This window comes from Callithrix jacchus, chromosome 9 (assembly GCF_049354715.1).
Source record: "Callithrix jacchus isolate 240 chromosome 9, calJac240_pri, whole genome shotgun sequence".
In the NCBI taxonomy this organism is placed as follows: domain Eukaryota; kingdom Metazoa; phylum Chordata; class Mammalia; order Primates; family Cebidae; genus Callithrix; species Callithrix jacchus.
Genome location: NC_133510.1, coordinates 16484757 through 16509253, shown reverse-complemented (window position 1 = coordinate 16509253; position 24497 = coordinate 16484757). Strand labels below are relative to the sequence as shown.

General features: G+C 48.5%; 1 protein-coding gene across 3 annotated transcripts in view; it reads right to left on the bottom strand.

Moving 5' to 3' along the window:
* The window catches only part of TSPAN9 (tetraspanin 9), a 205024-nt gene that overhangs the window by 106644 nt on the left and 73883 nt on the right, over positions 1-24497 (bottom strand). Inside the window, exon 3 of one of the 3 annotated variants that reach the window (XM_078338463.1) lies at positions 3626-3767. The exons of the other annotated variants lie outside the window; for them this stretch is intronic. The gene's annotated coding sequence lies outside the window, so the exon portion shown is untranslated. The remainder of the gene's footprint in view (positions 1-3625; positions 3768-24497) is intronic. 3 annotated transcript variants of the gene reach the window in all.

Here is a 24497-nt window from a genome sequence, read left to right as displayed (position 1 = left end):
AAGAAAAGACTGAGCAACTCAGGAGCGCCTGAAAGATGCATGATTCTCAGCCAAGTATAGAGGGAGATGATGTAAAGATGGGAGAGCTGCATTCAGTATTTCTTGGGATTTTCCGTAACATTGAACAAATACCTTCTTCGCTGTGATGAGGGCCCACAATAGAGTTCAAGCCACCAAAGGAAAAGGAATAAGTCTTAGCAGCAGTGAAGTTATCAAACTATTTAGTCTTCTTTCAGCTAACCTTTTTTTTTTTTTTTTTGAGACAGAGTCTTGCTCTGTCACCAGGCTGGCTACTCCTGCCTCAGCCTCCCAAGTAGCTGGGACTACAGGTGCGCACCACCATGTCCAGCTAATTTTTTGGCATTTTTAGTAGAGATGGGGTTTCACCATGTGTGACCAGGATGGTCTCGATCTCTTGACCTCATGATCTGCCCACCTTGGCCTCCCAAAGTGCTGGGATTACAGGTGTAAGCCACCACACCCGGCCCTCAGCTAGCTTTTTAATTGTGATTGGACCAAGAGACAAAATATCTTGACCAATCAAGGGATGTGGACAGAACACCCTTGATTACAGAAGGCGGCAGGAAGCACACGGATGTTACAATCCACAGCCCTCACTTAGCTAGCAGCCATGAGGTGCCTGGTATATGCCATGTGGTTCCTCATGCCTTCGCACATTCTGTTCTCTGTGCAGAACGCATGCCCCTCTCTTGGCTGCTCACTTTCTCTGTGAAGCCTCTTCCTTCCCCAGCCCAGGCAAAATTGGACCTTCTCTTCTCCAATTGCTGGGCTTCCCCCATTCAGACTCTTAGTCTGCACACTGCTCTGTAAGGCTTGATGCTGAGACAAGAGGAGAAGGGGCACTGGGGTGATTGTTGTCCATCTTTCAATCCCAGAACTTAGCACCATCCCTAGCTCACAGCAGGTGACAAATGGATGAGCAAGCCAAGGAATAGAAGCATGTGAGAGGCACTTCAGGTAGGGAGCACCCACAGAGGTGAAGGCTGGGATGAAGCTCATACCCATGGCTCTTCAGACCCTCTAAGAGCTTGGGTGGGCAGTGCTTGGTCGGGGAAGGAGAAAGGCATAGCAGCAGGGCTGAACAGTGCCCTGGGAGCCAACGTGGGTCTATTTAACATGCAGTGTGCAGATTCCCAGAAATCAATGCTCATTTTTAAAACCCTGCTGCCCAGAGCCACCTCCCTGTTTGATTCCAGGGTCGGTGTTAAGTATCTTTCTATTTATAAAGCAACTCAACTGCAGTGGTGCAATGCCGGTCCCACACCCAGCCACGGAAGTGGGGCAGGGTAGCACAGAAGGAGAAATTGAGGCCTGGAAACAAGACACCAGAAAGGCCAGGTAGTTACTGCAACAGTGAGAGAAATCTGGTGAGATGCACTCCCCCTGCCACCCTGGGGCCTGCTCAAAACTAGAGGCCTCCAGACCAGCTGGGAAGTGCAGCTCTTGCTCTGGGCTCCCATAGGCATGGCCAGAGAGGCTGACTCTTTCGAAGTTATTCTACCAAGTACCAAAGGAAAAGCAGCCAGAGAGATGGGAAGCTCAAGGTGCCTGGCTTTCCCTGACTGTGCTTCTGACCTCCCAGGCATCCACAAATCTCTATCTCACACTTCCTGCAAGGCAGCCTGCGCCGCTGCAGCTCGCAGGGGCTGCCACAGCCTGGCAGTTTCAGGCCTTGCACACTCCTGCTTGCCGGGTCTCACCCTGGGAGAGATGCTGCCCCTGCTTCTAGGTCCCACAGGATAGCACATCCCCAAATGATGCCCCTGCCTCACCCAGCAGCGCTCAGAGGTGTGTCTACAACACTTCATATCACACAAGGCGCAGAGCTGAGGACAAACACTTCACCAGTTCTCCTGGCCACCTCCTCAGAAAATAAGGAAGGAAAGAGGACAGGCAGGGCAGGGGGCTCAAGGTCCAGGCGCCTTCTCACTCTACCAAGTCAGGAGCCCCTCAGGTCTTGGTCATGTTGATTAAAACCACAGCCAAAGGTCAGGTGTGCTGGGCCTGTTACAAGAAGACCCTGTCCCCAGGCACAGCAGAATACACGGGCTCCTGGACATGAACACACAAATCTCTCTTCATTTTCTAACACACAGAATCACAGAATGTTAGAACTGGAAGGAAATCTAGAAATCGCCAGGTGTAAACACTCCTTACAAATGAGGGAAATGGCTAGATGCAGTGGCTCATGCCTATAACCCCAGCACTTTGGAAGGCTGAGGCGGGAGGGTTGCTAGAGGCAGGAGTTTGAGATCAGCCTGGGAAGCATAGTGAGACTCTGTCTGTACAAAAAAAAACAAACTAGCCAGGCATGGTGGCATGTGTCTGTAGCCCCAAATACTCAGGAGGCTGAGGCAGGACGATGGCTTGAACTCAGCAGTTCAAGGTTGCAGTGATAGAGCCACTGCACTCCAGCTTGGGCTGAGTAAGATCCTGTCTCAAAAACAAACAAAAAAATGAGGGAAAACCATGTTTTAGGGGATAAATGAATTTATTCAGGGTCATCTAACAAGGTCAGAATACAACAAATACAAACATCCCAGCTGCTTGCCTTCCTGGTCCACATCCTTTCCACCATGCTGTAGTCATTCAACAAACACTTATCAGGCAGAGATCTGCCGGGCACTTCACTTGGTATATGGACTCAACTTGAGACGTAACTGGTTCCTGTTTTCAAGCCGCTTATAACTTAAGGAGGAGGAGGTAGGGAGGAAGACAGAAAGGAGGAAGAGACATCTTCAAACAAAAGACAGAGCCAGGCACAGTGGCTAACACCTGTAATTCCAGCAATTTGCGAAGCCAAGGGAGAAGGATCATTTGAGACCAGGAAGCCAAGACCAGGGGTAATATAGCAAGACAGCTCTACAAAATTTTAAAAATTAGCCAGGCATGGTGGTGTGCACCTGTAGTTCTAGGTATTCGGAAGGCTGAGGTGGGAGGATCACTTAAGCCCAGGAAGTCAAGGCTACAGTGAGCCACGGCCGTGCAACTGTACTCCAGCCTGGCCCTCATCTCTAAAAACAAAAAATAAACAAAAACAAACTCCTTCAACAGCACAAGCATGTGGTAACTGCTAGAATGCCAGTATGGGCATAAATGAGGAGGTGTCTGCTTCATAGACGAGGAGTGAGGAAATTGCCACACTCCCAGAGATTCACCGCAAACAAGGACTGTCCACACCTTTCCACCTCCTACCCATGAGTGCAGAACCACCATCTGGTCACAGCCCCTTCTTTGGGCCCGTAGGACACACGTTTCAAAGACCCAGAACATTTCTGGGATTGAATTTTAATCATCTGTCAATAGCAGTTGATTAAAGGGCAAGACCCAAAATGGGCATAGATGAGGAGGTGACTCGTGGGAGTACCTGCGCTGGGCCCAGTGGGTAAGTGGAGTCTGCCTGGCAGAGGGAAGAGAAAGGGCACTGCAGGGAGAGCAAATAGCATAGGTGAGACCCAGCGGATAGCAAGGACAGGGCAGAATTAAGAAAGCACAAGAAGAGTCTAGCGGGTGGCCACAACACTCGTGAGGGCCACGGGCAGGGCTCAGCCACACAGACTCTGGGCTTTCCTCTGGAAGACACGGAACCACTGAACTCACTCACCCGGGCACAGGAAGAATCCTCCACAGGCCAGGCACAGCCGGCTAGGTCAGTGGGAGTGGCCACTTTGCAGGACAGCAAAGGACAGCTTGGAGGAGGCTCATCAGGAAGGAACAGTAACGTTCTGGCGAGACACCATGAGCACCTGAACCGGGAAAGTGGCATCCAGAGAGAAAGCAGAGGCAGAGTCAGCAGAACCTGGGCATGGGGTGAGAGAAGCCGCTAACAGCGCCTTCAAATTCGGGTGGTGGGAGGGCCCGGCGGTGGTAACACCCTGCGTTGGGGCCAGCCTCTCCGTTTAATAGACTCACCTGCCATGTGCAGTTAGTTACCTTTCCATGCCTACGTGCCTGAGACAGCTTGGTATTCCCCGCAGGCTCAATCAGCACCTGCAGGTTGACGCTGATTACAAAGCCAGCATGCCTTCAAAGCTGAAGAAAGCCTCGCTAAGTGACAGTGCTGATGGATCTGGTACAAGAGTGGGTCAACGAAGCCACCCATCCTTCCACCCCGCACCTTCACCCGCCTCAGTCCTCACTTGTAACAGGAGTGGCTCTCAGCCAGGAGTGAACCTCGGGAGCCCCACCGTGAGGGGCCAGGGAACGTCAGTGAAAACACTCCAGACCAGACCCCTGCAGTCCTGATTCTATGTGCTAGAGTGGGACTCAGCAAGCAGCTTTTAACTTCCCCTGGTGAGTGACTCAAATGCTTGCTCGCGCCAGACTAAGAACCACCTGTTATTAATCCCTTTCATTTTAGAGATAAAGAATCAGGTCTGCAAAGCTAAGCACTGGTCCACAACTGAAAACAGCATGACCCTGGCCATGCCAGCTCCACAGGGCTGCCTCCAGGGCGAGGCAGGGAGGCAGAGGGCACCTGCACCAGGACCAGTCTGCATCCCTCGCTCCCCAGCAGTGCGCTGAGAGCTGAGGCTGGAGAGGGGGCAGGGGCAGGGTGACGGATGGATCCTGCTTTGCTAAGCTGCTACCAGAGGGCCAGGGAGGAAGAGGAGAAATTAAAAGCCTGGGAGATATTTGCCCTGTGATTTGTGCCACTGGAGATGCCCGTAGCAATATTTAACCTGCAGCTCTGTCCCACTTTCGTTTATTATCCAGCTTAGCCTAAGTTATCACAACCAGTACATAACCCATGAACTAACTACCTGACACTGTGGGGACCGTGCAGCGTATTTTAAAATCTCAAGGAACAGCTTTGACCCTCCATGGAAATTTAAAGACATAGGTGCATCCTTCATCCCCTGGGGACTGCGGCCACTCTAGATGCAGACAGAGGGAGAACCTGACATACTGGATAAACTGCCACACTCCCAGAGATTCACCACAAACAAGGACCTCCCCTACCTACAAATGCAGAACCAACTGGTCACAGCCCCTTCTTCAGGCCACAGGACACACCTTTCAAAGATCCAGAACATTTCTGGGATTGAATTTTCATCATCTGTCAATAGCAGTTCATTAAGAAATTCGGCAGTAAATGAATGAATGCTGAATTTACTGAGTATTTTTTATTACGTCCATGCTGGGCAAAGGGGGTTAGAAGTATAAGACCAAGCCCTCAATTATCTATCAGATCTTTCCACAGGGACACACAGGGATGAGTAACAATACATGAAGGATAGGCGGGCCTGATGAGTGAGGGAGGGGACAGCAGGGGCTATCAGGGACCCTCAAGGTTGGGGCTGGCATCATGGAAAACATGAGAAGAGAGTAGGCAGTAATTTGCAGACAGTTTCTATAGATTATGGATTAGTTATGTGATCTAGTTACTGGTTTACAGCAGTGCACAAAACCAAGAGGAAAAACAAGCCCTCCTATGGCTTGCATTCTGATTTGAGGACATGGGGGTGATAATAAAGAAAAAAGAATATACCATCTATATATCATGTAATCATATACTATATATCACATTTCATATGCGATGTAGAAAAAGAGGGATGGGTGGGGGCAGCTGCTTTAAACAGAAAGGTCAGGAGGTCTGGATGTGCAGTGGGACAGGGCAGCAGCAGGGAGGTGTGCTGGGAAACTGTTCCCATAATCCAAGCATAAGGTGATGAACGGTTGCTGGATCAGGGCTATATCCACAGAAGCGGTGAGAGGAGGAAGAATCGTGGTTGATCTACAAAAGAACACAGGCGTGGGGAGACCAGGAGTGTGCTTTTCAGTATGTTAGGAAGTCTATTAGTCATCCGAGTGGAGATGCGGATGCGCTGCTTTTATGAGTCAAAGAACGTTAGAAACAGAAGCAGGTTTAGAAACCATTAACCCAGGAGTCCTTACCCAGCAGATCACGAGGTGACGGTGGACCTGGAAGCCTCACCCAGCGGCCTCACAGGTGCCACAGCTGTGCAGGTCCTTCCACTCTACATTCCATCATGATCCGGAACACTCCTGCAGTGTGGTTCAGCTGGGGAGGCCTGATCTCTGCAGCCATCTTATCCTACAGATAAGGTGCTCTGTGGCCAGGAGAAGCTACATGTATGATCATGGCCATCTGCTTCGCCACCACAACCCCCACACAGAACTGACTCAGTAATCTCTTCTCTATACCACACACATCCACCAGATTGGATTTTGTTTACAACAATGCAATTTTGATGACAAGGAGGAAGATAAAAAAAAAATCTGCTTCTGAAAGTTTTTTTTATTATAAGGGTTGTCTTTGTAGTCTAAGTTTCTTCCCACAGACGTATATTACATGTGGAATCCTATGCTACATGCCATCTGGAGCAAGCTGGCCGCAGATCGGTGGGTCCAATTCAGGAGTTTGGGTTACAGGTAAGAAACTGCAGTAACTGCAAAGTCTGTCTCCATGGAAGAAGAGGGAAAATACTGAGCCCTGGCAGGGACCAACGCAGAATATTCCCTGCAAACACCATAAACTAAATGGATGGGAGAGAAATTCAGATGTAAGTGACATTTATTGAGCACCTTCTATTTCCAGGCTGTTTGCCTCACTCAATCCTCACAGCAGCCCAGTGAGACAGGTATTATTATTCCCGGATGAAAGACGTGGAACAGAGAGAGGTAAAGGGACTCGCTCAAGGTCACGGCAGCCAGAAAGTAGCAGAAATGAGATTCAGGATGCCCCCATCCCAAGACTTTCTGACTCCTCAATCAGGGATCTTTCCTCCTCTGTGCTGCCTGGCAAAAATGAAGAGAGAATGGGCCCCATGGTTGGGTTCAAGCGGATGGCTTGAGTCCCACTTAGGGAGCTGCACACACCTCTAAGCTTCTCTGCACCCTTCACCTCCACCCAGCTCTAGGAAGTCACCCTGCCCACCCTGACACCTGATATGTTCTTCTTCCTGCCTTCAAATGTCATTCAAAACTGCCTCCTTGATAAGTCTTCCAAACTCATTTGCATGGTTCCCAGTCCTCCAACAAGCTCACAGGCATGGAACCCCTTCCCAGATGCCCAAGCAGGACCCTCAACACTGAGATCTAGGCCTTTTCTTTTTTTTTTTTTTTTTTTTAACTTTTTATTGCATTTTAGGTTTTGGGGTAGATCTAGGCCTTTTCTAGCTGCGATTCCCACATCTGGACTAATACCTATGGTGCTGAGTGTTCACAGAGTTGGTTATTAACAATGGATCACATTACTTTTATCAGCATTTTTCACTTTTCCCAGGCTGTCATACCCTTAACTCACATGGTTCTCATCGCCACTATGAGCGGTAGGGAGGGCAGGTACACGAGTCACCACTGGACAAGTGGAGAAGCTGAGATTTGGGGGATAAAGGACTTTTCCCAGGACACCAAACCAATATCCGAACCAAAACTAGAAATCAGAGCTTCTCCTTTCCAAGCCAAAGGTCTTTCCACCAGATCACATGAACTCCCTCTCTCTGCCCTGACTTCTAGAGCAGGGACTTCTTCTGCTCTCTCTCAGAGAATGCCAAAGCCAATCAGACCTTTCCCCCAGCCATGAGGCCAACCTGCCCACACCTACCCGAAACAGAGTGGATGCCTTCTGCAGACTAAGGAGGAAGATGGAGCATTTCACAGAGTGAGAAGGTGGACCCTGCAATGAGGGCCTCTGCCCCTTCCCATGCTCCACATGCAGAAGCTGGAATGGTCCCTGAGAACTCATGGGCAGGCGAAAATGGAGCCAGTTTTCTCTCCTCTGGCTGCTCCATAGTCTCATCCTGGCAGACTGTTGCCAGGGGGTCTGGAATAAGGAAAGAAATGACGAAAAGATAAGCATACACACACTTCATGTTCCCAGCTCTGTTTAATGCCACATGAGATCACCACCTTGTACTTCCCCACTACCTTCCTCCTGAGTCACGGCCAAACCTGAGCTCATCCATCTGCACGCCCACACTGGCTGGGAGGGAGGCGAGGCCCTTGAGGGGCTGCATCTGATTCATTCATTTACTCAACGAGTACGTTACGGTGGAGACACAGAAAAGGGAGGGGGTGGAGAGCGGCCTCAGCTTCCCAGAGACAGGGCCTGGCCTGGGAAGAGAATTAAAATTTATCAAATTCTCTCCATCCAGAACTCAATTCTTCCCCAATGCCTGTAACTGCTCTTGAGACATCCATTGGTAAAGAGATTGGATGCAGCGCTTCACAAGCAAGTAACAATAATTCACAGACAGAAACAGAGGGGATGGTAGGGATGGGGTCCAAGAGAAAGTGAGTTGGCTCCCCACCGCCCCCCAGCTCTGGCACCTCCCAGCTTGTGACACTTTCTTCTTACCCCTTGCAGTCTCTTCTTAGATTCTGTCCTGGATTCATTCTGTCCTGTATGCTTGACGCTGCGGCTGCAGGCAAGCCCAGGTCTTGTTCACCCAGTGCCCCTGCAGCACCCAGAACATGAGGGGAATGCACAAATTTTGGCTCCCCACTTGGTCTTGAATTGAAGGAGGCAAAAAAATGAGGGCTAGAGGGGAGATTTTACGAAGACCTTAGCAACTAAATAGGTTTGAAGCATCTGGAAAGAGCTGGCACAGCGTAGAGGGATGAGGATTTTTCCCATGGTAGAGAAAAGAGCGAATGATTCTCTGCCAAGGATGACTGGTGCTACTCCTGCCTTGCGGGCACTGAGCTAAATGGTGGTGTGGTCTCCCCTGGCCTGGACTTCTGTGGCACGGAATGAGTGATATGGAGGGTACCTCTTGCTGTTGCTCGTCACCTGGACTCCAGGCCAAGCTTTCATCCACAAAGCTTGCAACCCGGACTGACCCCACTCTTCCCAGGAGGACAGGACCATAACCTGATGCTGCAGAATCAGACTCAAAGCTCCCAAAAGAGCCAGTGGGATGGGCCCAGGAGGGTGGTCCGTGAAAACAGGCACACTGCCCCAGATGGGGACTCTGCAGGTGTGGTGTAAGGCTCCACCTCTGCCCCCCAACCCCTGGGCCAGAGTGATGCCAACCAAAGCCCCTAGAGGAAAGTCAGTCAGCCCTGGCCCCTGCACACCAGGTCAGCAGCCACATCTGGCCCCCAGCAACTCGTAGCCCCTGCCATCCCAAGTGGGAGGCCATGCTCACAGTAGTTAGGGAGCAGCTGCCTGGACTTGGAGCCACATTTGTGAGGGCTGTGCATGCCCCAAATCCAACTCCTTATGGGCTAAGGACTCTACCATCATCTCTCCCTGGCTGAACCTTGGACTAACCCTCCCACTAGTTTTATGAGCACCTATACACCAAGCACCATCCTAACCACGAAGGGGGAAGATGTGCAAAAGTACACAGGAGATAACCCCAATCTCCAGTGGCTAACAGGTTTTTTTCTATTCTAAACTGATAGATACTACACTCAAGTTATATGTTTATCATCCCTAAAATGTGTCTTAGTCTTTCTGTGTCCTCATTGGCTGGCACAGAGTAGCTAACTTAATGGAAGAGCCACAAACTTCCATCTATGTTCAAAATGTCATTCCTACTGCTCACCTTCACTGGTCGTCAGTGAAATCAACAGCACAGTGAGATATCTCATTAGCGAGAGATCACTAATGAACTACAGACACTTGCAGCAACATGGATGAATCTCATTTTTTTTATGTTGAGTAACAGAATCCAAACAAAAGAACACATGCTGTATGATCCTATTTATGTAAAGTTCAAAACCTGATATATGGGCTGGGTGCAGTGGCTCATGCCTATAATCCCAACACTTTGGGAGGCTAAGGAGGGTGGATAACCTTAGGTCAGGAGTTTGAGACCAACCTGGCCAATATGGCAAAACCCTGTATCTACCAAAAATACAAAAATTAGCCAGGTGTGGTAGCGCACACCTATAATCCCAGCTACTCAGAGGCTGAGGCAGGAGAATTGCTTGAACCCGGAAGGTGGAGGTTGTAGTGAGCTGAGACAGTGCTACTGCACTCCAGCCTGAGCGACAGAGTGAGACTCCGTATCAAAAAAGAAAAAAAAAAAAAACCCTAATCTATGCTGTTAGATATAAGTTTGTGGCTACCCTTGAGCAATGTCTCGACAGGGGAATGGGGGTGAAGTCTGAGGTGTTGGTAATGTCCTGTTTCTCAATCTGGATGCTGGTCCCACAGATGTGTTCACTTCTATATAAAAATTCATCGAATGCTGCATTTTTGCATATGTATGTTATACTTCAACAGAAGGTTAGAACATTTTCCATTTCTGTCCATTTATTCATCCCTATAGCCCTTTCATAGAAAAGGACAGAGCTGTTCAGGTAAAATAAGTCACTGATCATCTATATGTGTAATACTCTTCTTTTTTCATCTCTAAAATGAAGAATATGAGATAATCTCTAAGGAACCTTCCAGCTTTAGATTGTATGATGCTTTGATCCTATTCTTAGTAAAACCTCATTAATCAGTAATAACAAATCCTTTCCAAATTAGTGAAAAGTGCAAAATATGAAACATTTGTTTAAAGAAAGGCAGCGTTACTGCTTGGAAGAACTAGGCACATTACAAATTAAAATATAATGTCTATTAAATTGAAGTTAATGAAAAATGTTAGAATATCTATCAGGCTTACACTACTTCATACTGCTTTAATATTGTTAAAATACTGTGTCTCACCCAAGTTAGGTCCTCATTTCAACCATCTTCATCAAAAGGAGTCATGACTGCCAAACTATTACATCTGCTATATCATTAGTGACCAAACGAGAGCATTTTGAGTAAGGTTGACTCAGATGCCTATAATTCCCACACCCTGGCCACTTCCCTCCACAGCCCTGTTAGACCGACACGTTCCATCCACACCTGGGCAAACCTTAGCCTGGCCTGAGTCTCAGTGTGGAGCCACTCCTTGAGGCCCTTCCCCTGCATGAGGCTGCTTCAAACATGGCTGAGACATAGATTACTTAGGAGACTTAAGACACCCCTGGGAGCTTGGCAACACCAATGATGGAGCAGATTCTAGCAGGCAGCAGGACAAGAATTTGAGGCGCCATCATAAATTAAACCTCTGCTCAGTGGCTAATCTCACGGGCGCCTCACAAAGACACAAACAGACTGCCTACGGCTCACTTGCAGCCTTGAGAGCTTACAAGCAGAGGCACCTCCCTCCCAGCTGCTAGCAGACTCAAAGTTTTGCGAGCAACTCTCTCTGGGCCTCAGTATCTCCTTCTGTACAATGGGGAGAGATGCTCCATGGCCCTCACCTTACAGGGCAGCGGCAACAACAGAACTAACTCAGTAACACTTTAAATACTTCTGGATCCCCTGGTAAACAAGAAAGCATGGGGAATAATGTCTCAAAGGAAGTGATTTCCTGGAGGTCATCGGCAAGTCCAAAGAGCAGAACCTGCCCAAGGAATTGACACTTCATAAAGTTTACTGAAAAATGAGCAAATAAACCCTGACCCCTGGCAAACCCCCTTAATCAGCAATAAGAAATCCCTCTTTTTCTCCCATCAACAGAGAGAGTGAGCAGTGACTTGGGAGGGTCCTGCTTCTTTGCTGAGATCTACATGCACTGAGGACTTGGGTCCAAAGACCTTCATTCTATTAGGAAAACGGCAGCTGAGTGAGGCCTCCCTTCCCCCAGCCAATGGCTATGAGCAAACTTCCCCTCCTCTAGCTCCACCACCTGTCTCTGGACCAAATACAGATCACAGAGAGGCATTTCCTGAGTTCTGCAAGCTCGCTGACCCTGGAGGTTAATCCTACCCCTCTATGGCCAGGCCACCAGATGAGAGCCTCTTGCCAACCAAGGGAACTACAGAATCCTAAAATTTCAGGGCTTGAAGAGACCTCAAGAGCCAGCACGTTCAAGGCTCTGAAATGTCCAGGGATTATCCCAAGGTCACAAAGCAGAAATGGAGAGGCCAGGATTCAGAGATAGGTCCTCTGACCCTTGGCCTAATGCTCTTTACCCAAGACAGGGCCTCCTTGGCATCCCAAATGCCACTGTGGCCCATTGGGGGTGGCCACCTGAAGTGCTGTACTGAGAAGGCTTGGCAGGCTCAGTCTGGGTGCAGAGTGAACAGTGCTGTGATCTAGTAGCAATATCCACCTGCAGCAAAGGAGAAGCATTTTGCAGTAAGCATTTGCCAACCTGCCACGGCACTGCTGGCTCCCAGGAGTCACCACAAGATGCCTCTGCACCACCACGACGCAGCAAGCTCTGGGTGGTATTCGACCCTCGCAGGCCTGGGACAAGTGCAAGGGCCAGGGAGAGGAGCCAACCCACTAGGGAAGAGAAGAAACAGCCAGAGAGTAAAGAAGACCAGAGTGAGTTGGGAGCAAAATCCAGAAAAACTTTTATTTCAAATCAAAGATGATTTGTTGAGTGCCTGCTGTTCATTTATTGGACAAACACGTATCAAATGCCCATTGCATACCAGCCATGGTGGAGCTCCCTGACCAGCACTGCAGGCCATATAGCATAAAGCAATCTCCCTTCTCGTCTCTGCTAAACATCACCTTCCTTTCTGTTCTGTAGATCTGGTTTCTGAAAACAGAGATAAACTACCTTCAGGACTGTTGTGAGAATCAAAAGTAAAAACTAATATGAAAGCACCTTAGGAAAGAGAAAGCCCTGTCTAAGTACAGAGCAGGCCACCGTTTCCTTCCGTCCCTTTCCTCTAATCAGGGACTTTGCAACTAATCAACAGTCCAGCCTCAGTACCACTGGTTTATCCTAAAGGACTTTTATAGTTTGGCATTCTAGGTGGGCCCCCTCCCACTGGCCCTCTTGTCCCTCTCAGCCCCACCCTTCAGATCAGGAACTGGGGTGGGGTAGAAGGGAGGAGGCCTACTTCCTGCAAAGAGGAGAGAACACGTAGAGCTGTCTAATCAATTGGAAAAGGAAATCCAGCCTCTACATTAATGACAGCAGGTGAGTCTCTAACATCCACAGGCAGTAACTCACACCAGAGATTTTCTGTATCCTCCAGGGCAGGGCAAGGGATTACCACTGATGTGTTATCTGCTCCAATTCTTCCTGCCAGGAGTCAAGCATAATACCTTAGTAATGCGGTCTCGCTGATGCTAGCTGCGCAGAGATATGTAAATTATATGCAATGGATTGAAAACACCACGCACTGACATCTGTCTCTCATAGATACCTCCTATCCCAGGATGTGAAACCCAGGAAAATCCTCTGAGTGGCAAAAAGCTGTAGGCAGAACAGTAACCTGGGAAAAAGAGACTCAACACCAACAATGTGTGACCCAGGTAGTAGAGTTAAGCAGATTCTGTCGATGGCAAAGGTGTATGAAACACCATCCTAGGTGTAGAGGGGTGGACAGGAAGAGAAATGACATGAAATGCAAACAGAAAGTCGTGGTCCCTGCCTTCTACAGGGCATTTCAATTCTAGAGTTAAGACTGACACATAAATATCTTACCATGCGGCAGAGTGTGGAAAGTGCCAAACTGAGGTAGAAACAAAAGGGCAAGAGGAGCAAAAGATGGAATTGTCATATTCAATTATGGGGCTTATAGACAAGACATTTAAACTGGCCCTCCAACAGCTGGTAGGATTCTGAAAACAGCCAGAGGGCAATGGGGAATGAGGTAAAAGGAACAGCTTGAGCTCAAAGGTAGAAAAGCATTCATTCATTAATCCACGATTGATCATGCCGGGCAGTGTCCAGGGGCTGGAGACTCCACAGAGAGCAGCGCGAACAAGCATCGGAGTGCTCTGCGTGGACTGCAGCCAGGGACGTCGGAAGGGGATGGGAATACGCTTGGAGAAGACAGTTGGGGCCCTACTGGGGAGATTTGCCAATGACTGGCAAGACCCTCCCTTCCCATACTGTCCACAGTGGGGGAAAGGAGAAGACCTGTCCCTCTGAGATTCTACTGCCCCCATCCTGACACTCTCTCCAGTAGGCTGCCTGGGGACTCCAGGGCTGCCTCAGCTCTCATGGCAGAGGAGATGGTGCTTTGAGCCTCAGCCCTGGAGGCCTGGGAGAGAAGGGAGACATGTAGCCTAGAGCCTGATATAACCATAACTTGTCTCATTAACTTCCCTTAAATCTACCCAGGGGACCTATTAGCTCTACTGAGAAAGAGCTGAGGGGAAAGAAAATGGTCTTCCTCTGGCCCAAAAGTAGGGTTGGATTAAAGGAGCCAGAAAGCTGAAAATTCTTTCTTTCTTTTTCTAAACATTCATCACCTCTGCTCTTGGCTGTCACTATCATCTTTTCCCTGGCCTGATCAACGGCTTCCAAGAGCCCCATCAACTAGACCCAGGTGGCCTCAAATACCTCTCCAGGTAGAACAAGAGTTGATAACCTCTCTGCTGTTGGTTCCAGCAGGTCTCTCGGCCAGGGACACTCCCCTGCTTTGATAGAAGCCCACATCCTCCTGTTCTGACCTTCACTATCACCTGAATCAATTATTTAGCATGCAGCTGCATATAGCACTGTCTTAGTCTGTTTTGTATTGTTATAAAGGAACACCTGAAGCTGGATGATTTCTCAGGGAAAAGGTTTATTTGACTCACGATTCTGATGTGTGGGCATCTGGTGAGGCCTCAGGCTGCTTCCACTCATGGTGGAAGGCATAGGGGAGCTGGCATAGGCAAGTATCACAGGTGAGGGAGAAAGCAAGACAGTGGGGGGAGGTGCTAGGCTCTTTAACAACCAGCTCTCACAGGAACTAATACAGTGAGGATGTACTCACTCACCAAGAAGGACATTCATCTATTCATGAGGGATCCCCCGCCAGGATCCAAACACCTCCCATTAGGCTCACCCCCCAACACTGGGATCAAATTTCAACCTGAGGAGGCCAGGCAGGCACCATGGCTCATGCTTGTAATCCCAACATTTTGGAAGGCCAAAGCAGGAAGATGGCTTGAGGCCCAGCATTCAAGGCTGCAGTGAGCTATGGTTGCACCACTGCACTCCAGCCTGGCAATAGAGTGAGAACCTATCTCTAAAACAACAGACAGATAAGTTTCAACCCAAGGTTTGGAGGGGACAAAGATTCAAACCACAGCTAGCACCATTCTGGGTCTAGTGAATAGCAAGTTACACACACAAAGAATTGTACAATCTCAGCACAAAAGGCTGAGAGGCAGGGGCTGGGGAGCTGCTCGCTGGTGCTTTTCCAGAAGGAAAGGGCATTTTCCAAGAGTACTTTCCCCAGGCCAGGCCCCACACTAGGTCTCCTGCTCCCCAGGTGGTGAGTTTTAAAGGGATCCAGGTGTCTTTTAAGATCCTATTTATGTCAACAAATGGTGCTGGGACAGCTGCATATCCACAGGCAAAAAATGGAGTTGGCTCCCTACCCCACACCATACACAAAAAGGAACCCAAAATGAATCATGAACCTACCCAAAAAAGAACTCTCAAAATGAATCATGGACCTAGAGTTAAAACTATAAAACTCTTAGAAGACAAGATAGGTGTAACTCTTTGTGACCTTGGGTTTGGCAATTATGCCTTAGATATGACACCAACAACGCAGTAATAAAAGAAAAATTAAATTGGACTTCAGCAAAATTAAAAACTCTTACGTTGCAAATAATAGAGCAAAAAGAGTGAAACCTACAGAATATGAGAAGATATTTGCAAATCATATATTGATTAAGGGGCTTATAGCCAGAATATATAAAGCATTGTTATACCTGAATAATAAACAGACAAATACTCATTTTTAAAATGAGCAAAGTATATGAATAGAAGTTACACAAGTGGCAAATAAGTATAACAGATGCTCAACATCATTCAACACTAGGGAAATGCAAATCGAAACCACAATGAGATACCATTTCACACTCACTAGGATGGCTCCAAAAAGACAGAAATTAACAAGTGTGGACAAGGACATGGAGAAATTGGAAAAGAGTCTAATTCCCAACTGGAATACATTACTGGTGGGAATGCAAAATGGTACAGCTACTTTGGAAATCAGTTTGGTGGTTCCTCAAAAAATTAAACATAGAGTTCCTGTATGATCCAACAATTCCACACCTAGATACCTGAAATAAATAACATTTCCACACAAAAACCCACAACACGAATGTTCATTGCAGCATTATTCAAAAGAGCCAAAACACTGAAACAACCCAAATATCCATCAAGTGATGAATGGATAAACAAAATGTGGCATACCTATGCACTATTATTCCATAATAAAGAGGAATGAAGCACTGGCATATGCTACAACATGGATGAACCTTTGAAACATTATGCTAAGCTTGCTAAGAAGCCAATCACAAAAAAATTAAAAACTCATTTTGCATGATTCCATTTAAAATAAGCCTCTACGATAAGCAACACCTCAGATAGAACACAGATTAGTGGCCAGGGCTGGGGGAGGGATGAGGATTGAGAGGATATAGAGAATGGCTTCCAGTGGGCATGGGGTTTCTTTCTGAGGTGATAAAATGTTCAAAACATAAATTGTGGCAGTAGTTACACAACTTGAACAGATTAAAACACTGAGTTGTATATTAAATAGGTATATCAGTTTGCTAGGACTGCCATAATCGAGGTATCACAGGCTGGGTGGCTTAAACAACAGAAATTTATTTTCTCATGATTCTAGAGGCTGACTCCAAGATCAAGGCATCAGCTGGATTGGTTTCATCCATCTTCTCTTTCTTCTTGGCTTGTAGATGGCTATCTTCACCCTTTGTCTTCGCGTGGGCTTCCCTCTGTGTTCCGTCCTAATATCTTCTATATAAACATAGTTTCTTAATTGAGATGAGGGGTCTTGCCATGATGCCTAGGCTGGTCTTAAACTCCTGGGCTCAAGTGGTCTTCCTGCCTCGGCCTCCCAAAGTGCTGGGATTCTAGGGTGCTGTGAGCCACAGTGCCAAGCCCCTAATATCCTCTTATAACGGCACCAGCCATACTGGATTAGGGCCTGCCCTGGTGACCTCATTTGACCAGTCACCTCTTTAAAAACTTTCTCTCCCTCCAAATACAGTCACACTGTGAGGCATGGGGTTAGGATTTGTGGGAAGCACAAGGGAGCCCTTAACAATGGGCGAGTGCGATGTCTTATGAATTATATCTCAATAAAACTGTTCTTAAAAACTCCATCCACAAACCTTAGAAATTAGCTAGCCCACCCCTTGTTTTACAGATAGGGAACTGAGACAGATCCAGATAAGGTCAGCTTCTTGCCCCAAATCACAGTTGGTGAGAGGCAAAGCTGGGAGGAGAAGTCACAGCTCCTGCTCTCAATCTAGGAGGCTTTCTACTACACCCTCCTGTCGCCACAGCCTGAGGCTCAGAAACAACAGACAATGATGGGAAAAGTAAGAGAACTTTAAACTTAGAAAGAAAAATGCCTAAGAACTTAGATCATGTGCAACGAAAGTGTAAATAGTCTCCCTGGCAGGGGGCGGGGGATGCAGACAATCAAGCTCTGAGGAGGCCCTGGAAGAGACCTGCACAGTCACTGCAGAGGGCCCTAAGCAAAGCCAACATTAATTTCATTATCTGTGATGTGCCAGGCAAAGGAGGAGTATGTTCCCAAGCAAGACGTGCTTTACAGAGGAGCTGGCACTCCAGCTAATCCGTGAAGATTGGGCCTAATTCCACTGGGGTGAGGGCTGTCCAAGCACAAGAGGCTGAGTGATCAAAAGCACAAAGGCAGGTAGCTTCCAGACCTGTTCAGGAAGTCGCAAGTTAGCCGACACGGTGGAAGCCCATGCTTTATGCAAGGAACAGTGGAGGACGGCAGTGCAAAGACAAGCTCAGGTCAAGTTCTGCAGAGCCTTGCACACTACACATCAAAGCACGGACTTGAGATAGGAAGCGGGAGCCACTGAAGACTCTGGAGCATGAGTGTGACGTGACCTGAGGGGAGCTGGGGAAGGGCGGCTACACCCACACGCAGCAGAAAGACTCAGCATCACTTCCACAGATCTTGTAGGAGGCATCCATGGGAGGGGAGGGTGCTGACAAAGAGAAGCCAGGGGATGCTCCTCCAGGACACAGGAAAGCAGGAAGCCCTGTGCTCCAAGGGGAGGCCTCAGATTTATCTCCATTAGACTTGGTCGAGGAAAGCAAGAAGAGGAAGCTCCGCAGGCACTGAAAAGCTGCCAACTCCTGGAGCCCGTGTTGTGATCTGGTGCTGACAGTCCTTCATCTTTTCCATTTTTTTTTTTTAGTAGATAAAAAGAGGGGTGGAAAAGGGGAGAAAGACACAATGGAGTTGCTCAGTGAACAAAAGCCCTGGTGCATTTTCACTCATCGTCTTAATCAGGGGGTGCTGCTTTTGTCAGCACCCTATAATCATGTCTGAGGCCGGGCACAGCCCACAACTTAAAATTCAGGCATAAATGCATCCCAGACGCCAATGGTGCCTGCCTACCGACGTCTGCCCAGCACACACCTAGTCAGGGAAGTGGAAGGAAGGGCCGCGGAATGGGAGAACATGGCCTGCAAGGTCCGGGACCATGGTTCCAGTCCTGGGTGTTTCCCTTGGGACCTCCAGCCGGACAGATGAGAATTTATACTCAATACTGCAAGGGGACTGTCCTTATCAATACTATAGTTACTCAAGGTCAAAATGCAGTGGACCTCAAGTTCATCAGAACTCACCTCAACCTTGGTCCTCAGCCCTTGCCCCCTGTCCCAGGCCCTTCTCCTGCTTCACAGCCTTCCCAGTTAGCCAGCTAACCCTCCCATCTCCGGATTCCATTCAACTCTATGAAGGAGGCCGGGCACGGTGGTTCACGCCTGTAGTCCCAGCACTTTGGGAGGCTGAGGAGGGTGGATCACTTGAGGTCAGGAGCTCGTGACCAGCCTGGACAACATGGTGAAACCCCGTCTCAACTAAAAATACAAAAATTAGCCTGGCACACACCTGTGATCCCAGCTGTTCAGGAGACTGAAGCAGGAGGATCTGGGAGATTAGAATCTGGGAGAGGGAAGTTGCAGTGAGCCGAGATCATGCCACAGCCTGGGTGACAGAGTGAGACTCCATCTCAAAAAAAAAAAAAAAACTCTAAGAAGCAAAGTCCACGTCTTGCCAAGATCCCAAACTTCAACACCTCCCCTATCAAGAAGACAGACCAGAATATGCCTCTATCCGTACCCTGTCACCTGGCCCTCCCGACTCCCCACCTGCTGCCCCTCCCCATCCCAGTCCTGGAGGGGCCTACATGGAGGGAGGACACAGACAAAAGCAAAGGGCCCAGCACTGGAAGACAGCTTGTTTCATTATTCACAACGAGATCTGTCTCAACCTTCTCAGTTCAACCTTCCGGTTCTTCGGGAACATTTTCCCTTCCTCCCGGAGAGTCATCAAATGCCAAAGATGTATCCAGACATACTTCTCGATGCTGATGATACAGGCTGGGGAGGAGGCTGGCCTGTTATTAACAGAGGAAAACTGGAGCCGACACTGTCACTGAACTGAAACCTCCCAGCTAAGGAAAGCTTTGTTTTTTTAATAACTAATAAATAACACTGGGTGTTTACTTCCCTAGCAAGTCGTATTTCTTAGGTATCACTAGGCTCATACGTCATGGCTGTCATGCGGGAAAACCACGGAGCAACATCTTCAAGTCCTTTTGCCTTCCTGAGGAGTTCAAAGCACTTCAACAGACTCCCTTTATCTCCCCTAGGGCTCTTGGAGGGGAGGAGGGGGGCCCTGGTAACTCCACCTCCAGTGTGCCTACAATAAATACTTGCTAACTGCCCAAGGGGGACAATTTTCCTCACTGTGCAGATGGGAAAAAACAGAGAAAAGGAAATTTTCGCCACACCTACCTAATCCAATCTTCCCAGTTCTAACTCCATGCTTCAAGCCATCTCTCACTCAAGGCCTAACTCTTCCCAAAGGGATTAGAAAAGGAAGACACAGTCTTGCTCTCGCTCCCTCTTTATTTTTTTTAAGAGACAGGGTCCTGCTCTGCCATCAGGGCCGCAGTGGCGTAATCACGGTTCACTGCAGCCTCAAACTGTTGGGTTCAGGGATCCTCTCGCCTCGGCCTCTCAAAATGCTGGCATTACAGGTACACACCACCATGCTGGGCCCGGAAGATGTGGTCTCTTCTAATGGCTATCCAGGAGCGGCCTCCTCATGCCAATTTCCTAAAAGCTCAGAACACGATCAACAGTCCCTGCCTAGCGTTCCCGAACAGCCCGCCTTCGGTGTCACTTGCGTAGCCAACCATGTTATGCTTTGTACTGGAATTCTGTGTGTGAGCTGCCTCTCCCACAGCCCGTGATTTTTACTAATTTCATCACTTTATGCTCTTTACATTCCCCAAAGTGCCCAGCATAACACCCTACCCTTAATACATAAAGAAGGGGTCACAAGCTAGTACACCCAGACCTAATGCAGCCCACATATAGGTTTGCTTTGGTCTGCATCACATTTTAAAATTTTTTAATTAGCTGCCAATAGTTAAAAATTAGGAGATTTTACCCAAAAATCAGAAGTTCAAATTTTCCTTGAAAAATGGAAGACCGACGGGCACAGTGGCTCACGCCTGTAATCCCAGCACTTTGGGAGGCTGAGGCAGGTGGATCACGAGGTCAAGAGATCAAAACCATCCTGGTCAACATGGTGAAACCCCACCTCTATTAAAAATACAAAAAATTAGCTGGGCATGGTGGCGCGTGCCTGTAATCCCAGCTACTCAGGAGGCTGAGGCAGGAGAATTGCCTGAACCCAGGAGGCGGAGGTTGCGGTGCGCCGAGATTGCGCCATTGCACTCCAGCCTGGGTAACAAGAGCGAAACTACGTCTCAAGGGGAAAAAAGAAAAAAGAAAAATGGAAGACCTAGAGAACTAAGAGAGTCATGTAGAATACTTAACTGTTACAGACCACTGCCCTCTGAGAAACTCCATTTGTCTCTGTCCTAGTCAGATCATGTCTGCAAAGGGCTGGAGAAGTCACTAGAAAAGGGGTTCATTGTGATCACTTTCAACTACTGGCACCCCAGTTCCATGTAATGATTACTGGGCATGCAGGCAATCACGGCATCACTGCAGGTCCATGTGAGAGGCAGCTCAGCTGTTCAGGCCTGGAGCACAGATGCTCACAAAACCAGAGTGGAGTTTAAGTATTTGTCTAAAACAAAAGAATCATGTCTCCCATTTGTACTTAAGCACTAGCTCCTCTTTTGCACAGCCAAACATGTGCATCTTGTTCTGTGCTGTTCATTCTGCTGCAAAACAGTGAAAGCAGGACACTGAGGGAAAGGGAGGGAAGGAAGAGAAGGAAGAGAAGGAGGAACCGGGGCAAGGGCTGACCGGCCGCCACCCTGTGCGCTTATCACCCATCTGAGTTTTCAGGCTTGCATAAAGCTGATTGAATATAATTGAATGGGTGAGCCCATGGTCATTTCAGACTGCAAGTTCCCTAAGGGTGGGAGCTAGACCTATTTCTCTTGCTTTGAATGGGGTCAGATGGGGAGTGCACTTAGGAATTATTGAATGAGTGAAGCAACATACTCAAAATCTATGTACCCAGGCCAGCAGGCTTCGAAGCCAAAGCCAGAGATAGGATAAAAATGTAGGCCTTTAAAGCAGGGCCTCTGCTGCCTTCCCAAGGGCAGTTTGTGAAAACAGACTCAGGCCATGATCTGAGCTAAACCCTGTGGCTGCTCTCAGGCACCTGACTTCCGGCTGGTATTTAACAACCCTGAATGAGATCCCTCATTGCTCTAGGAAAGAATGCTTGGCTTCTTGAATTGTTGTAAGGAAATAATGCAAAAGGGGAAACAGACAGCTACACAGAGAGACAGAGATATAGCCACAGACACACAGACACACACACACACACACTAACATATCAATGTATTAATGCAGTTTCTACTATTTAGGCAAGTTAAAATGGTGACCTAAACGTTCAACTGTAGGAAAACAAATAAATATGAAACAATTCCTATGTAGCCATTTAAAAGTGATGATTATGATTATCATAATTGTGATGATTATGTAGCTTGTGGTAAAATGTTAAAGCAAGCAAATAGAATGCAAAATTCCATCTACATTATTGACTATAACCACGTAAAAAACATTATGTTTGCAAGCAAATATAGACCAAGGCATCACGGAAAATGGAAAGCTGATTTGTCATGATGGCAGGTTTGCGAGGCATTTTTTACCCCTATTTCTTTGATTTGTGTTCTTATTTAACAGCATTATTTACATGGTCAGCATTTTTTTTTAGTGACCAGTAGCTCCGACCCTGAAATAAACTAGGACATGATGATGAGGGTCAGGTAGGAAATGTCTGCTTTGTTCAGGCCCTTCCAGGAGTCCTACAGGGGTGAGGCACAAGGCAAGGGTGTCACAAATCAGTCTGAAGAGTTAGAGGGCTTCAAGGAAGGTCCGGCCCGCACCACCACCACCCCCCCCCCACACACACACACACACGCGCACGCATGCACACGCCATAAAAGAAGCTCAGCGTTTGCAATGAGCACTGGCATCATCCGGGGGCCTCCGCCTGGCAGGTGTGTGTGCCCCTCTGCCACTCTCTCATTTCCGCTGTAGTTTCAGAGTCCCAGTCTTCTGATGCAGCATAAGAAGGGGGCTCGGCCGGGCATGGTGGCTCACACATGTAATCCCAGCACTCTGGGAGGCCAAGGTGAGTGGATCGCCTGAGGTCAGGAGTTCAAGACCAGCCTGGCCAGCATGGTGAAACCCCATCTCTACTAAAAAAAATAAAATTAGCCAGGCGTGGTGGTGGGCGCCTGTAGTCCCAGCTACTCAGGAGGCTGAGGCAGGAAGAATTGCTTGAACCTGGAAGACGGAGGTTGCAGTGAGCTGAGATCATGCCACTGCACTCCAGCCTGGGCAACAAAGTGAGACTGCGTCTCAAAAAAAAAAAAAAGAAAGAAAAGAAGGAAGCTCTGAAGACAGCCTCCAGTCTGGAAACAGCCAGGCCAGCACTCTCCCCCAAAACTGCCCTTCCCTCATTCTTTTCAATACTTGTTTCACTGTGTCCATCACTGGGGACACTCAGGAACTGGATCTCGGGGGAAGCCTGCTTGCGAAAGGGGGCGGGAGTGTCAGAAGGACTGCCATAGGACCTTCCAAAAGGAGGGGCTGGTGGGACACCAAATCCCAGCCCACCCTGACATCAAGCCAAACCCTGTGGCAGGTGAGGGAGGAGCTGGGTGCCAGGGTCCTGTGGACAACCAGAAGAGCTAACCCGCAGCAGCCTCCCTGGTGGCCAGGCAAGGTGGGCTGGGAAGTGGCAGCGGCCTCCCCGTAAGCTATGACAGAGCGGGGTGTCATGGAAAACAGAAAGAGAGTCCTCCTTACCTTACCTCTTTCCAAGCTGGTCAGACTCCCCAGGGAGAGATTCCCCGCCATGAATTCCCCAGGGGAATTCGAGCTGGTGAGGAAAAACTCCTCAGAGAGTCGTCTGCGCCAAGTGGCAAATCACAGCCCCCATCCAGCAGGGCATCCCATTTGCAGGCAAATTGACTCATGCCTGATTGTTGGGCTTTTACTTTTCAATTCCAAAGATTGGCTGTGTGATTCTTTTTGTGGGTTTTTTTGTTGTTGTTGTTTTGTTTTGCTTTTGAGACAGTCTCTGTCTTCCAGGCTGGAGTGCAAGCAATCTCGGCTCACCGCAACCTTCACCTTGTGGGTTCAAGCGATTCTCCTGCCTCAGCCTCCCAAGTAGCTGGGATTAGAGGTGCACACCATGTTTTTTTTTTTAAGAAATGAAAAAAAGGAAAAAGGGCTGGAGGGAGGAAGGAAGGGAGTAAGAGGCATTTCACGTTGGAGGCTGCTCTGTTCTGTTCCACATCTGGGTTTAAGGAAGAAGACCCCGGAAATGGGTGCCGTGTCTTGCTAAGCATGGGTGGGAAGAGGGCAGCCAAGCCTTGCAGGCTGTTAAATCACTAAGGGGCATGCGCAGGCCAGTGCCCACCCAGCTGGTAGCATCTGCCTTGAGGGGAGATGGGAGGGCAAGGCTGCAGGGGCCGACAGAGGCCAAATGTGAAGGCCAGTGGCAGGCAGCTGGCCCCTCCTGTAAGCAGTCCCACCACAGGCACTTTTTCCTGTGAGAAAAGAATGGGAGGAATGCGGCCCAGCCATTACCCAAATCCACCCCACCACAGGCTTCGTGCCCAATTACGTACAGTATGGGGTAGCCCTCCCAAGCCTGGAATCAGAAAATCTGCCTAAGAAATGCAAACTGCCAGCCAGAAACTAGCTACATAGGTAATGCAATATGAGGGCCTCCCCTAAAGCCAAATACACATGCATGCACGCACCCATTCACACACATGCACACACATGTGCAAACGTGCAACTGCAAACACGCACACAGGCTCTGCAGGCATGTGTGAGTGAGAGTGCACTACGAACCACATGGAAAGGTGGCCAGAAACACCGCTGGATTTTTACAGCTCTTCAGGGACCTGATCTCCAGGAAGTGCTAGAAATTGCAATCCAATTGTGTCCCTGGCTAGCGAAGCTGGCTGGAGACTGGGGACGGTGCAGAGGGAGGAAGAACTTCATTGGGAAAAT